We start from the raw sequence: 17,324 nt of genomic DNA on the forward strand, positions 1-17,324 counted from the left end.
GGCATGCCAACATTTTCTAAGTGCCTATCTAATCATCTTCACATTAGTCCACCACAAGAATGCTACTACATGTTACATGTATGTCTGTCTTTTAATTACTATAAGTTTTGAGAATTCCTTTCATCCTTTTCATTCCTTCCAAGTGTCTTGAATTTACCAATGTATTTATTACTGAATTTGAGATAGTGGAAGCACAGTAAAATCTATTATCTTTTACCAATAGTATATAGATGATGATATTTTAATCTGGTGAGAAGAGGAACAATCTCTCCTATACTGGTTTGAGACTCTTAACACATTACCATTTATACTTTCTTATGATCAAATATAATTTCTTGATTTATGTATCTTTAAGGAATAGTCCACACTAGACACTGAACTATACTGCAAAACAACAGAGAGGAATTATCTTTCCCATGCAAATAGCTGTAAACCTCCAGCTTTGAGCTGTTCCAATGGTAATTAGAAACAGCACTGATCCCTAACATAGACAGGACTAAATATAAGAAATTATTCAACTTTTTTTTATCTATCTATCTGGTTCTTGTAAAGCGCTGCTATTCACCCGTAAGGGTCTTAAGGCGCTGAGGGTTGCAGTTCAGTAGAAGAGCCAGGTCTTGAGGTCCTTTCTGAACTTGGTTAGGGCGGTAGCTTGTCTAAGGTGCAGCGGGAGGGTGTTCCAAGTCTTGGCAGCCAGGTGAGAAAAGGATCTGCCTCCCGCTGTGGTTTTTTCTGATGCGGGGGATGACAGCGAGGGCTTGGTCGGCCGATCAAAGTTGTCTGGCAGGGGTGTAGAAAGTAACGCGGTGGTTCAAGTATTCGGGACCGATGTTGTGGAGGGCCTTGAATGCGTGGGTGAGAAGCTTGAAGGTTATTCTTTTGTTGATGGGGAGCCAGTGCAGGTCCCGCAGGTATTTGGTGATGTGGCATTAACGAGGGATGTCAAGGATTAGTCTGGCAGAGGAGTTCTGGATGCGCTGTAGTCTCTTGGAGCTTGATGGTGGTGCCGGCGTAGAGTGCGTTACCATAGTCCAGTCAGCTGCTGACGAGGGCGTGAGTGACAGTCTTCCTGGTCTCGGTTGGGATCCATTTGGAGATCTTTCGCAGCAGGTGAAGTGTGTGGAAGCATGCAGAAGAGACGCGTTGATTTGCCGGTCCATGGAGAGCGATGAGTCCAGGATGACGCCTAGATTTCGTGCATGGTCGATGGGGGTTGGAGGGTGTCCGAGGGCTGTGGGCCACCAGGAGTTATTCCACGCGGATGTGGTGGGACCGAGGAGGAGGACTTGTCTGCGTTCAGCTTTAGGCAGTTGTAGTTCATCCAGGTGGCGACTGCTGTCAGCCCTTCATGGACGTTTCTCTTGGCGGTGGTGGGGTCACTGGTGAGTGAGATGATTAGCTGGGTGTCGTCGGCGTAGGAGACGATGTTGAGGTTGTGTCGTCGGGCGATGGCGGAGAGAGGGGCCATGTAGATGTTGAATAGGGTCGGGCTCAGAGAAGAGCCTTGGGGTATACCGCAGCTGATTTCTGTGGGCTTGGAGGTAAGAACTCTATGATAGTAACTATATTTCAGATCATGAATAAAAAGAATCTTGCAATAATTTGACTTTTGTAAAAACATATAGTAGAGATAGACAAAACATAATTGGAATACTGTGGGAAATACTGGTACATACTACAAAGTGACCCTAACTTGCCTTTCTCTTGTTAAGTGTAGTCAGTCCACGGGTCATCCATTACTTATGGAATATATCTCTTCCTAACAGGAAGCTGCAAGAGGATCACCCAGCAGAGCTGCTACATAGCTCCTCCCCTCACATGTCATATACAGTCATTCTCTTGCAGCCTAACTAGAATAGGTCGCTGTGAGAGGTCTGTGGTGTTTTTTAACTTAGTTTATTTCTACAATCAAAAGTTTGTCATTTTAAATGGCACCAGAGTGTGCTGTTTATTCTCAGGCAGCATTAGAAGAAGAATCTGCCTGCGTTTTCTATGATCTTAGCAGACGTAACTAAGATCCACTGGCTGTTCTCATCTGAGGAGTGAGGTAACTTCAGAGAAGGGGAATAGCATGCAGGGCCCCCCTGCAAATGAGGTATGTGCAGTAATTATTTTTCTGAGGAATGGAATTGACTGAGAAAATACTGCTGATACCAATGTAAAGTAAGTTCAGCCTTAATTGCAGTGATAGCGACTGGTATTAGGCTGATGAGTGTGTGTACACTGAATGTATTTTTCTAAGGAATGGAATTGACTCTGAAAATACTGTTAATACTGAAATAATGTATGAGCCTTAACTGCAGTAAAAGCGACTGGTAGCAGGCTTATTAATAACAATTCATAACTTTTCAAATGTATGTTTAAAACGTTTACTGGCATGTTAATCGTTTTTTGTGAGGTACTTGGTGATAAAACTTATTGGGGCATGATTTTTACCACATGGCCATCTTTGTTTTCTGCATAGAAACAGTTTTCTGAGCTTCCCCACTGTTGTAATATGAGTGGGAGGGGCCTATTTTAGCGCTTTTTTGCGCAGTAAAAATTCAGTCACAATCTGTCTACTTCATCCTCCATGATCCAGATCGTCTCTAGAGAGCTCAGGGGTCTTCAAAATTCATTTTGAGGGAGGTAATCAGTCACAGCAGACCTGTGACAGTGTGTTTTGACTGTGAGAAAAACGTTAATTATTAAATTGTTAATCCGTTTTTGGGTATTAAGGGGTTAATCATCCATTTGCTGGTGGGTGCAATCCTTTGCTAACTTAATACATTTACTGTGAAAAATTGGTTGCTATAACTATTTTGGTTCATTGTTATTTCAACTGTGACAGCTTTTTGTGCTTCTTAAAGGCACAGTAGCGTTTTTTATATTGCTTGTAAATTTATTTAGAAAAGTATTTCCAAGCTTGCTAGTCTCATTGCTAGTCTGTTTAAACATGTCTGACACAGATGAATCTCTTTGTTCACTATGTTTAAAGGCCAATGTGGAGCCCAATAGAAATTTATGTACTAATTGCATTGATGCTACTTTAAATAAAAGTCAATCTTTCCATGTAAAGAAATTATCACCAGACAACGAGGGGGAAGTTATGCCGACTAACTCTCCTCACGTGTCAGTACCTTTGCCTCCTGCTCAGGAGGTGCATGATTTTGTGGCGCCAAGTACATCAGGGAGGCCCTTACAAATCACTTTGCAAGACATGGCTACTGTTATGACAGAAGTATTATCTAAATTGCCAGAATTAAGAGGCAAGCGCGATAGCTCTGGGTTAAGGACAGAGCGCGCGGATGAGGTGAGAGCCATGTCAGATACTGCGTCACAGTTTGCAGAACGTGAAGACGGAGAGCTTCATTCTGTGGGTGACGGATCTGATCCAGGGAGACTGGATTCAGAGATTTCTAATTTTAAATTTAAGCTTGAGAACCTCCGCATATTGCTAGGGGAGGTATTAGCGGCTCTGAATGATTGTAACACGGTTGCAATTCCAGAAAAATTATGTAGGTTGGATAGATACTATGCGGTACCGTTGTGTACTGACGTGTTTCCTATACCTAAAAGGCTTACAGAGATTATTAGCAAGGAGTGGGATAGACCTGGTGTGCCCTTTTCCCCTCCTCCCATATTTAGGAAAATGTTTCCTATAGACGCCACCACACAAGACTTATGGCAGACGGTCCCTAAGGTGGAGGGAGCAGTTTCTACTTTAGCTAAGCGTACCACTATCCCGGTGGAGGATAGTTGTGCTTTTTCAGATCCAATGGATAAGAAATTAGAGGGTTACCTTAAGAAAATGTTTGTTCAACAAGGTTTTATCTTACAGCCCCTTGCATGCATTGCGCCTGTCACTGCTGCGGTGGCATTCTGGTTTGAGTCTCTGGAAGAGGCCATTCGCACAGCTCCATTGGATGAAATTATGAACAAGCTTAAAGCACTTAAGCTAGGTAACGCATTTGTTTCTGATGCCGTCGTACATTTAACCAAACTTACGGCTAAGAACTCCGGATTCGCCATCCAAGCGCGCAGAGCGCTATGGCTTAAATCCTGGTCAGCTGACATGACTTCTAAATCTAAATTGCTTAATATTCCTTTCAAAGGGCAGACCTTATTCGGGCCCGGCTTGAAAGAAATTATAGCTGACATTACGGGAGGTAAGGGCCATGCTCTACCTCAGGACAGGGCCAAATCAAAGGCCAAACAGTCTAATTTTCGTGCCTTTCGTAACTTCAAGGCTGGAGCAGCATCAACTTCCTCCGCTCCAAAACAGGAAGGAGCTGTTGCTCGTTACAGGCAGGGCTGGAAAGTTAACCAATCCTGGAACAAGGGCAAGCAGGCCAAGAAACCTGCTGCTGCCTCCAAGACAGCATGAAGAGAGGGCCCCCTATCCGGAAACGGATCTAGTGGGGGGCAGACTTTCTCTCTTCGCCCAGGCTTGGGCAAGAGATGTTCAGGATCCCTGGGCGTTGGAGATCATATCTCAGGGATATCTCCTGGACTTCAAAACTTCTCCTCCACGAGGGAGATTTCATCTTTCAAGGTTATCAGCAAACCAAATAAAGAAAGAGGCGTTTCTACGCTGTGTACAAGACCTTTTACTAATGGGGCTGATCCACCCAGTTCCGCGGACGGAACACGGGCAGGGATTCTATTCAAATCTATTTGTGGTTCCCAAGAAAGAGGGAACCTTCAGACCAATCTTGGACTTAAAAATCCTAAACAAATTCCTAAGAGTTCCATCATTCAAAATGGAAACTATTCGAACCATCCTTCCCATGATCCAAGAGGGTCAGTACATGACCACAGTGGATTTAAAGGATGCCTACCTTCACATACCGATTCACAAGGATCATTATCGGTACCTAAGATTTGCTTTCCTAGACAGGCATTACCAGTTTGTAGCTCTTCCCTTCGGATTAGCTACGGCTCCAAGAATCTTTACAAAAGTTCTGGGCTCACTTCTGGCTGTACTAAGACCGCGAGGCATAGCGGTGACTCCGTACCAAGACGACATTCTGATACAAGCGTCAAGTTTTCAAAATGCAAAGTCTCATACAGAGATAGTTCTAGCATTTCTGAGGTCGCATGGGTGGAAGGTGAACGTGGAAAAGAGTTCTCTATTACCACTTACAAGAGTTCCCTTTCTAGGGACTCTTATAGATTCTGTAGAGATGAAAATTTACCTGACAGAGGCCAGGTTATCAAAACTTCTAAATGCTTGCCGTGTCCTTCATTCCATTCCACACCCGTCAGTAGCTCAGTGCATGGAAGTAATCGGCTTAATGGTAGCGGCAATGGACATAGTATCATTTGCGCGCCTGCATCTTAGACCGCTGCAATTGTGCATGCTAAGTCAGTGGAACGGGGATTACTCAGATTTGTCCCCCCTACTAAGTCTGGATCAAGAGACCAGAGATTCTCTTCTTTGGTGGCTCTCTCTGCCACATCTGTCCAAGGGGATGACCTTTCGCAGGCCAGATTGGACGATTGTAACAACAGACGCCAGCCTTCTAGGCTGGGGCGCAGTGTGGAACTCCCTGAAAGCTCAGGGATTATGGACTCAGGAGGAGAAACTCCTCCCAATAAATATTCTGGAATTAAGAGCAATATTCAATGCTCTCCTAGCTTGGCCTCAGTTAGCAACTCTGAGGTTCATCAGATTTCAGTCGGACAACATCACGACTGTGGCTTACATCAACCATCAAGGGGGAACCAGAAGTTCCCTAGCGATGTTGGAAGTCTCAAAGATAATTCGCTGGGCAGAGTCTCACTCTTGCCACCTGTCAGCGATTTACATCCCAGGCGTAGAGAACTGGGAGGCGGATTTTCTAAGTCGCCAGACTTTTCATCTGGGGGAGTGGGAACTTCATCCGGAGGTCTTTGCTCAACTGATTCTTTGTTGGGGCAAACCAGATCTGGATCTCATGGTGTCTCGCCAGAACGCCAAGCTTCCTTGTTACGGATCCAGGTCCAGGGACCCGGGAGCGGTGCTGATAGATGCTCTGACTGCCCCTTGGGTCTTCAACATGGCTTATGTGTTTCCACCATTCCCGATGCTTCCTCGTTTGATTGCCAAGATCAAACAGGAGAGAGCTTCGGTGATTCTGATAGCGCCTGCGTGGCCACGCAGGACCTGGTATGCAGACCTAGTGGACATGTCGTCCTGTCCACCGTGGTCTCTGCCTCTGAGACAGGACCTTCTAATTCAGGGTCCTTTCAAACATCCAAATCTAATTTCTCTGAGGCTGACTGCATGGAGATTGAACGCTTGATTCTATCAAAGCGTGGCTTCTCGGAGTCGGTTATTGATACCTTAATACAGGCTAGGAAGCCTGTTACCAGAAAAATTTACCATAAGATATGGCGTAAATATTTATATTGGTGCGAATCCAAGAGTTACTCATGTTGTAAGGTTAGGATTCCTAGGATATTGTCCTTTCTACAAGAGGGTTTAGAAAAGGGCTTATCTGCTAGTTCGTTAAAGGGACAGATTTCTGCTCTGTCTATTCTTCTACACAAACGTCTGGCTGAAGTTCCAGATGTTCAGGCTTTTTGTCAGGCTTTAACTAGGATTAAGCCTGTGTTTAAGACTGTTGCTCCGCCGTGGAGCTTAAACTTAGTTCTTAATGTTCTTCAAGGCGTTCCATTTGAACCCCTTCATTCCATTGATATCAAGCTGTTATCCTGGAAGGTTTTGTTTTTGATGGCTATTTCCTTGGCTCGAAGAGTCTCTGAGTTATCTGCCTTACATTGTGATTCTCCTTATCTGATTTTTCATTCAGACAAGGTAGTTCTGCGTACTAAACCTGGGTTCTTACCTAAGGTAGTTACTAACAGGAATATCAATCAAGAGATTGTTGTTCCATCACTGTGTCCTAACCCTTCTTCAAAGAAGGAACGACTTTTGCATAATTTGGACGTAGTCCGTGCCCTGAAGTTCTATTTGCAGGCAACTAAAGATTTTCGTCAAACTTCTTCCCTGTTTGTCGTTTACTCTGGACAGAGAAGAGGTCAAAAGGCTTCAGCTACCTCTCTCTCTTTTTGGCTTCGTAGCATAATACGTTTAGCCTATGAGACTGCTGGACAGCAGCCTCCTGAAAGGATTACAGCTCATTCTACTAGAGCTGTGGCTTCCACCTGGGCCTTTAAAAATGAGGCCTCTGTTGAACAGATTTGCAAGGCTGCGACTTGGTCTTCGCTTCACACCTTTTCAAAATTTTACAAATTTGACACTTTTGCTTCTTCTGAGGCTATTTTTGGGAGAAAGGTACTTCAGGCAGTGGTTCCTTCTGTTTAATGTTCCTGCCTTGTCCCTCCCTTCATCCGTGTACTTTAGCTTTGGTATTGGTATTCCATAAGTAATGGATGACCCGTGGACTGACTACACTTAACAAGAGAAAACATAATTTATGCTTACCTGATAAATTTATTTCTCTTGTAGTGTAGTCAGTCCACGGCCCGCCCTGTCTTTAAGGCAGACCTAAATTTTAATTAAACTCCAGTCACCACTGCACCCTATGGTTTCTCCTTTCTCGTCTGCTTTGGTCGAATTACTGAATATGACGTGAGGGGAGGAGCTATGTAGCAGCTCTGCTGGGTGATCCTCTTGCAGCTTCCTGTTAGGAAGAGATATATTCCATAAGTAATGGATGACCCGTGGACTGACTACACTACGAGAGAAATAAATTTATCAGGTAAGCATAAATTATGTTTTTTCAACACTAGACCCTCCAAGTGTCTGAACTTAAGGATCAAGATGATACATAGCAACCATATATAACCTACTCAAAAGTCAAACTGGTTACAATATCTAAAGTTGGATGAGGTGTTAGTTACAATCCTGCCACAGGTGTTGCAGGGACTGGTTCCTTAGCCTCCTCGTGTTGGTTTATCAATGTACTTTACACTTAGCCCATCCAGTGCTGTACGCGTGACAGCAGAGCATCCATCTTCTGGGAGCAGTTTTCATATGCAGCTGGTAAACAGTGGAGTGGGTGTTTGTGAGGTAAGTGCACACATATCTTGCACTCACATAGCCCACAGGGTATTAGCAGGTACATTTAGTATAAAGTACATCATTGCCAGGGGACATCTTGTTACACAGATATATACTCCTTTTTTGGGGGGCAAGAGGGACCTCCTAGTATTTTAAATGCACTTTATTTTTGGTTTGGGCAAGTTGGCCCTTTACATATTATTGTGGGTGCCCCTATGAGTAAGCGCGCATCTGCCCTTTTCTGTTTTATTGGCCACTCCTTTCTCTGTTTCTGGGTGCTTCTGTAAGTTAGCACATGTCGTCTTTGACAGTTTTATTGGGCCCTGTCATGTTAGCATGGAAGTTTTATGTTTCCTGCCGCAGTAGTACAGATGCATTTTTTTTCTGCTGCTTAGCGTGCCTCTGTTTGCTTGGCCATTATGGTTTTGTAGAGGGGGTACAATTTCCTTAGCTTCAAGAGTTGGTATATTATTTTTTATGTATATTAACATGCACAGGCTACAGTTTGTACTTGCTGAATTGTTTCTTTCTTCATCAGTGTCTCTTATTTTTCTGTTTAAATCGCTGCCTGTGTATGTTGTGTTGTGTCTCCCATTATCTTTATTCTGTGGTATTATTATATCTTTTTTTTAATATTTTTATTAAAATTTAAAAGTATGCAATAATAAAAACATAGACATTACAAGAAAAGAATATGATCTAGCAAGATCACAAACATTATGTTTCACACTGTAAGGCGCAAAGCAGTAAGATGACAATATGATACTAATAGGAAGTCGCTCAAATGCAATTACATCGATTTAATGTCATGAACAGAAAAAACAAGATCTAGCGAGAGCATTATAACAATTACTTATATAGAGAAGATGACACTGGCTCTATGTGGTCGCATAGACTCCCTAATCTGAAGGAGCCTTTACATAAATGGGACAAGCTAAGAGAATTCTTCACGTATATAAAATCTATAGAATGCAGAATATCTATCCTAGGCGAAGGGGACACCTAATAGAATTACTTTTAATGTGTCATAAAAGAAAAAAAAAATCTGCAAAGTTTGCATTCTTTAACTGTACATATGTAGATTTAACCTATACATACAGTTAAAGCGATACAGAACCCACATTTTTTATTTCATGATTCAGATAGAGCATGCAATTTTAAGCAACTTTCTAGTTTACTCCTATTATCATTTTTTTCTTCGTTCTCTTGCTATCTCTATTTGAAAAAGCAGGAATGTAAAGCTTAGGAGCCGGCCCATTTTTGGTTCAGCAACTGGGTAGCACTTGCTGATTGTGGCTAAATGTTCAATAAGAAACGCTTTTAAAAGACTTTCATTGTTCTGTGTATCTGTTCCTGGATTCTAAGTTCCACACACCCTAACCCTCTAAAAATCACAGTGTAGGGGGGCGTGGCCTGACCGAGTCTGGACATGGCAGCTTAGATCCTGAGCTCCGGGCAGCATCATAGCAAAATGTATTTACATTTATAGGCAGAATAATAGGGGGATTACGCCTGCAACTTAAATACTAATATTGGTTAAAGGAAAAAGTGCCGGAGAAGATTTGAAGCTCAGCCGGAAAACTGTGCAATGGCATACAGACGCCGGAGGCCTACTCGGCACTAACCATTATAAACTGCCTCGGCAAACCCAGCAATCGACTCCTATTGCTCGGGAATACAGGGTGTGAGAAACAGATCAAGTCGGAAAATTGCCCCAGCGACAGCACCTCTCTCGGAGCTAAGGTAGGCCGCATTCGCAACATAAATTGCAGTCAAAATGGCGCCGGCTAGGGAGAAAAACGGCACTTCTCAATAATACCAAATATACTTGCAGCGTTAATATAAAACAGGAGGGCTAACACTGAATCCGACAATTTATTAATAAAAAAGGGACTTGAAGGATTGTGCAATAAGTACTAACTGAAAGTGAACAGCTAATGTGAGAACCAGTGATGTGCAATGATATCAGAGGCTGTTGAGGCACTGGCTATGTTATGTCTTAGAGAAACACACACATATTATATATATATATATATATATATATATATATATAACTAAACTGCTGGTACTCTGAAATGAGTTAGTTATGAGTTGTAGCTGTATACTTGCTTCATTCTCTTGGTATCCTTTGTTGAAGAACCAGCTATGCATTAGAGGGAGCTAGGTGAACATATCACCTGAGCCAATGACAAGACATATATGTGCAACCACCAATCAACAGCTAGCTCCCAGTAGTTTGCTGCTCCTGAGCCTTCCTGGGTATGCTTTTCAACAAAGGATAACATAAGAACGAAGCAGCGTATATAATAAAAATAATAGAAAGTTGTTTAAAATTGAGTGTTCTGTCTGAAACATGATAGTCTAATGTTTACTTTACTGTACTTTAAAGATCGGTGAAAACAAATAGAAAGGTAGCATCAACAGTTCAGAAAACAATTTGTCAGTAGAGACTCAAGCATTGTTTTAAAAAAAAATAGAAAATGTTAGAAGCAAATACTGCTATAAATATAATCTGGACTGGGATTATGAGGAATGCAGCTATTCCTGCTTCCCTAACCACTTGTGGCTATGGACATAATTATATAAATAAACACATTAAAGCTGTATTTTTAAAATTGAGTTGTACTTCTTCCCACCTGTTCCCCCAGAGCTGTTAGTCTACTTAAAATTAAAGGGACAGCCTACACCAGAATTTTTATTGTTTAAAAATGTAATTACTTTATTACCCATTCTCTCGTTTTGCATAACCAACACAGTTATAGTAATATACTTTTTACCTCTGTGATTACGTTGTATCTAAGGCTCTGCAGACTGTCCCTTTATTTCAGTTCTTTTGACAGACTTGCATTTTAGCCAATCAGTGATGGATCCTAGGAAACTCCATATGCATGAGCACAATGTTATCTATATGGCACACATGAAAGAACACCCTCTAGTTGTTAAAAAATGTCAAAATGCAGTCAGATAAGAGGCGGCCTTCAAGGGCTAAGAAATTTGCATATGAGCCTCCTAGGTTTAGCTTTCAACTAAGAATACCAAGAGAACAAAGCAAAAGTGATGATAAAAGTAAATTGCAAAGTTGGTTAAAATTACATGCCCTATCTGAATCATAAGTTTATTTTTGACTAGACTGTCCCTTTAAATTATTTTCTCTTTTCTATACCAGTTACATCAGATACACAAAACAGATATGCATAGCTATTTTATTAACAACTTTATAATGCACTAACCTTCTGCTTAAAACATAAATTTTATTTCCCCTCTAATGTGTGTCTGGGAACCAGCATACATTTTGTAGTGTAATATATATTACTCCATGCAATCTTCAGCACCCTTCAGAGCTGGCCTCTTTTGAAAAGAGAGACTGTCAGTATATAGCTGGGTTATAACAATTTATTTATTGTTATTCTTTAAAAAAAAAATCCCCAATTAAAATGTATATACAAAACAATTAAAATTAATATTTTATTCCTAAATTCTTTATATTAGTTAAAGTTATAAACACATTGAATTATATTTATAGAAAACCAGTATATGAATCAGATGATACACACTTATGCTGTTACAATATTCTATGCAAAGATAATAAAAATATACCTTTACAATTTACCTTATCCACAATGAATTTCATTAAAATACCACAATATGGACCGCTAACTTTCATAGTGCCTAGTTAAACAATATAACAATATACTTTAACAGCCAATTTCTATGCCAAGTTATCTGACAATAAGGCAAATTCTAAAATATATTTATATAGTTGCAAAGATAAATTACTTGGCAAACAACACAGGACTATGAAACATGATTTTAAAATACTAATTGTGCCCTTTTAAAATTACTAACTGTAATCTAACTATAGCCTTTGATTTAAAATATTAAATATACTTTGAGTTTCAAAATGTTTCAGCTTCCAGAGTTTCTCTGATAAATCCAATTTCACCTCATAAATTAAAAGAGGTAATTTTTGCAAGATGGATAAAAGTGAGGCCCAAATTGCTTTATATGGACTGGATCCCAAGGCAACAGTTTGTCAAATTCAGCACAGAGTTCTCCCTTTTTTCCACTTGCCTGAGGTTATATCACGTGATATAACCCCACACCTTTTTATTCTAATCATCAGTGAAATTAGGATGATAGGCCCTTCGGAGGCTTGTCCCTGATTGGTTATTTGGGAGACGCCTCCCTGATTGGCTACTGGGAAATTTAATTTTCAACAGCCAAATGCTTTTGGCTGTAATATTGGATTTAGGCCATCGGGGGCAGTAAAGATAAACAGTTTCTTTTTTTTAACACTACTACAGTAAACTATATCATTCAATTTTTATATTTAATATGCTCACCACTTCTTGTATTAATAAGTCATATATTTAATATACATGGATCATATTGTGCCATTTTTCCTGATTATTTTAATATGAAACATAAAGTATTATTTCTAACATCATACTAGTATTATCTTAAAATGCATTTATATATTCTAATGTAGTTATTCATTTAATTTATTACAAATCTGAAATGCATTTCTCAGATCCATGTACATATACATTTTTATACAAGACTGAAGTATACCTTATTGAAAATTAAACCTAAGTTGGAATTTAAAATGAATTTGAGAGTTACAATGCAAGACCTGTTTCTGCTTGGCTCAGTACAGCTGTGTATCTAACAGCACAGGGGTAATCAGCTTTTGCTATTTTTCCCATTTGAGACATATGTCTGAGCTTTGTGTATTCAAACACAGCAGGGGTAATTAATTTTTGAATATGCTTAAACCTTAAAGAGATTTTTCCCAGACCTAGCGACTGTTCTTTACAGGGGTCTGATAAGTTTATTACCCATCTTGGGAAGGAAATCAACTTTAAACAGAGCCATATAGTGAACATCTTGTTTAAATGGATTGACTTTTTCTAATTGAACCAAGTGTTTATTCCTTTGTTCTCATTTGGATGTATTGTAATCAGGAATAAGGGGGGTTGGTGCTGGTCTGCTATGAGACCAATTCACTTCAAAAGGAAATATTAGATTCTATGATATATCTGTAGTTTATTTAATGTTACTCACAGATATCCTGACAAGACTTATCTGCATTTTCAATCAGACAATGTCACAGCAGTGGTTTATATCAATCTACATTGTTAACAAACTCAACATAACACAAGAAGGTGCTAAATAAAATACATAAATAAATAATATAGTGCAATATTGCGAATGCAAACTGTGGTATATTCTTTTTACACTCATGGAGACCCAGAGAAAATTACTAATGGTTCTGATAGACATCCCCTTCGTAATAGCAAACAAAAAAAATCAAAGAGTAGTACTGAAACAGGTTAGGAGCCTCTTAGATAAAGGTTCTGCTTTAAGGAAATAAAATATTATCAAGCACAACACAGTTACTTTTTGGCAGAAATATTGCCTTTTGGAGAAAAAAATATTTTTTTATTCATCCTAAGGAATTAAGTATTTATTTGTTTGTTCATTATAAAGAGGGCATTTTAAAATAGTGTTTGTTGTTTGAAAATGGATGTTGCTTGTGGGGTGTGTCACTGTTTGCTAAAAAAAAGCTATGGGAGCTTTCTCTATTAGCTAGTAAGGATCAGTTCCACTATAAGGTAATTGAGATTACCTGTTTTTCTATCTGGAACCAATAATACAGAGAATGGTAAGCAGGAACCAGTCAGTGCAGCAGAGTGGTAATCAGTGAACAAGCCAGGGGTCAGAACCAGAAGAGCCGTCCAAAGCCAGGGGTCAGAACCAGAAGAGACTTCCAAAGCCAGGGGTCAGAACCAGAAGAGACGTCCAAAACCAGGCGTCAAAGCAGAAGGATAAAACAAGAGCAAAAGTCAGGATGCAGTTCCAAAGTTCATAAGCCAGCAAATCAATCCACAAATAGCGTATCTCAGATAAAGGTCAAGGAACACAAATGCTTCAGTCTCTATACAAATAACCCAGTACTAAATAGGAGTCTGAGATGACTTTTTAACACCTCCTATTCAGGCTTGGCTCCAGGAACAAGGCCAAGGTTACTTCCCAATAAAAGAATAAAAAAGCTCTAAGGATAGCGCACAGGCTAATACAGAATGCATAGTGCATGCAGAAGAGCATCTACAGAGCCCGCTGTGCTAATCTGACATTACTTGAAACACACAAATTATGCACAAAAATGCACTTCTTTTCTGTTTCAAAAATCAAAATATATAGATTTAAAAGGATATTAAACCCCAAAACAATATTTTGTGATTCACATATAGAATACCACTTAAAGCAAGTTTCCAATTTACTTCTATTGTCAAATTTGCTTTGTTCCGATGATATTCTGTGTTGAAGAGATACCTAGGTAGGCATCTGGACCACTAGATGGCAGGAGAGTGCTGCCATCTAGTGCTCTTGCAAATGTATAATATTCTTGCAAAACTGCTGTCATATAGTGCTCCAGAAATGGTCCGGCTCCTAAGCATACATCCCAGCTTTTCAACAAAAGATACCAAGAGAAAAAAAGATAAATTGATAATAGAAGTAAATTATAAAGTTGCTTTAAATTACATGCTATATCTGAATCATGAAAGAAAATGTGGGTTTCATATCCCTTTAACTGAAGGGGACATTCAATGTAAATGCTCATAAAATATTAAACATGCATAGTAATACTACATTTATATATATATATATATATATACACACACACATAAATATATTGTAAAGTTACTTATATTTGCTTGAGTGTAATTTATTTCACCTCTGAAAACTATGATCACGCCCTCAGAGAGGCTGCTACTGCAGGATTTAGAACCCTAACTCATTCTATACAGTGATTGGTTGATCAGTGTATGAGTTCATTTATAACTATCCCTAATTGGCCAAAGCAGATGAGATAAAGTAAACATGCCGCGTAAACTTTTCAAAGGTTATGACCCTGGGCTACTTTGAAACGGCAAAACTGTGCAAAGTTTGCTAACAAAGTAGTGCTCTTAATTGTTTTTTATATATACTATGCATGTATAAAAGTGACTAATGTCCTTTATTCTTTTTACATTGAAAAAATGTTTAAATAGTGATATTTCCCATGCTTCTTTATAAGTTTGGTGTCCCTTTAAAGGAACATGAAACCCACATTTTTTTCTTTCATGATTTAGGTAGAACATATAATTTTAAACAATTTGTTTCATTCCCTTAGTATCCTTTATTGATAGAGCAGCAATGCACTACTGGTTTCTAACTGAACACATGGGTGAGTCCATGACAATCAGTATATATATATATATATGCAGCCACCAATCATCAATCTTAATTACAATTTACTTCTATTATTTACTTTGCTTTCTTCTCTTGTTATCCTTTGCTGAAAGGTTTAGCTAGGTAAACTCAGGAGCAGCAAAGAACCTATGTTCTAGCTGCTGATTGGTGGCTGTATATATATATATATATATATATATATATATATAACCAGGAGTGCGCTGCTGCTCCTTCAACAAATGATACCAAAACAATTAAACAAATTTGATAAAAGAAGTAAATTGGAAAGTTGTTGAAAATTGTATGCTCTGCCTAAATCATGAAATACAATTTTATTTGGTTTAATTTCCTTTTAAATAAAACATGACTGGGTACAGTGACACAATTTTTAAAAATGTATGAACAAAACTGGAATTTTAAAGAATATCAATCTTAATTATCATTTACTTCTGTGTGGAGTATCGTGTGGTATTCAAAAGTGCAAGTGGAGCTACTTTACTCGCCATGCAGGAAGGAATCTCATCTCATCAGTGTAGTTGAAGTCCACACACAATGAGTCTTGAAGAAGAATGTGGGGACAGAATACTGACAGAGAGCATGGCCAATAGAATGGGTGATTCCCAACCTGGCACCACGCCACAAGAATTTCCAATTTGTATTGTGTGACCAATTATTTCCACAGCTTTTCTATTGGCGCTTACTGAACAACACTACTTATGTTACTGAATTCAGATTTGAAAATTCTATTTAAAGCCATCTTGGACAATGGACTTTATGCCTATACCGCACATTTAATGCTTTGCTAATGTGTAACATCAAAAACGACTTTTTGAAAACCTTAAAAGATAAGTAATGTATAAGTAACCCATAATATTAAAGATAATTTCATTGAGTACCCTAATAGGTAATCATTTTTTTCATCTGGTCACTTCAAGCGTTATGCCTTTCACTTTTTACTATTTTATGACTCTGCTTTAGTAGTTGAGAGGTTTTAGCATTCAGTTTCCATAAATTACCCTGTATCAACAGCCTACACAAATAATTACCCATCTAGTCCTTTTTTCAAGCACTTACTAATTCAGTTCATATCACAATAAATCCATAAAATATTCTTGGGCACCTTGAGTGGCTCAATTCATTGCAAGTTAGGGTCATAATGTATTCAAAGAAGATGAGTGCCTTGTTGGAAGTACATTATCATCCATTACTGCAGATAAAATATACAATAGTTCAAAGTGTTAAACGCTGTCATAAACACGGGAAAGGCAAAACTCAAAGTAATATACAGACTACAGGGGTTTAACGTACACAAATGTTATAACTTATCAACATGTTTCCACCTTAAGTCATAATCAAGGGATAATTGTCAGAAGGTTTTAAGTAAATGGCAATAAAATATCACCAATAAGCTGTGCTCATTAAATAGGTGTGATGTATGCTAAAACAGTTTCTGAGTACATTTTGGCAGTGTCAAATGTTTTTCCATTATCTTAAACTAACAGAAAACACACAATTAACCCTATTGATACCAGGGCTAGCAGTGCATTCCATTTCAGTGAAGAGATCATTTATACAATTAATATGTAGATATATAATTACTCTTAAATTAAATATTTTTGTTATACATTTAATTTAGTCATTTTAAAACAACAAAAATCTCTATGAATACTGAGCTCATAATCTAATTGCCTAGTAAATATGAAGGGTCTATGGTCCCCATTTAAGTGCAGACAAACAAGGTTCCTAGCTAACCTTGTTTCCTGCAAGCAGGCAACGGAAGCTGTTCATGTGTTACACACAGTTATCATTGCACAAGGAAATACTTGTGCATTGCTGCCCCTTTGTCTCAGAACCAATTGTATGAGAGCAAGGCCTGCCAATCACCCAAAGTTGGTGTAGCATTTAATAAATGAGGGTCATACAGTAAGAAAGCTTGCATCAGTCACCCTGCACCGCATATGCTACAAGCAGCTTCTGTTGCTTGATAAATGTAGCCCTATCTTTCAAAACCATTAATTAGTGCATGCCATCCATTGGCAATAATGCATTGCATGCCATCCATTGGCAATAATGCATTGCATGCCTCAGAGAATATCGT

Source organism: Bombina bombina, chromosome 5, assembly GCF_027579735.1.
Source record: "Bombina bombina isolate aBomBom1 chromosome 5, aBomBom1.pri, whole genome shotgun sequence".
NCBI lineage: Eukaryota > Metazoa > Chordata > Amphibia > Anura > Bombinatoridae > Bombina > Bombina bombina.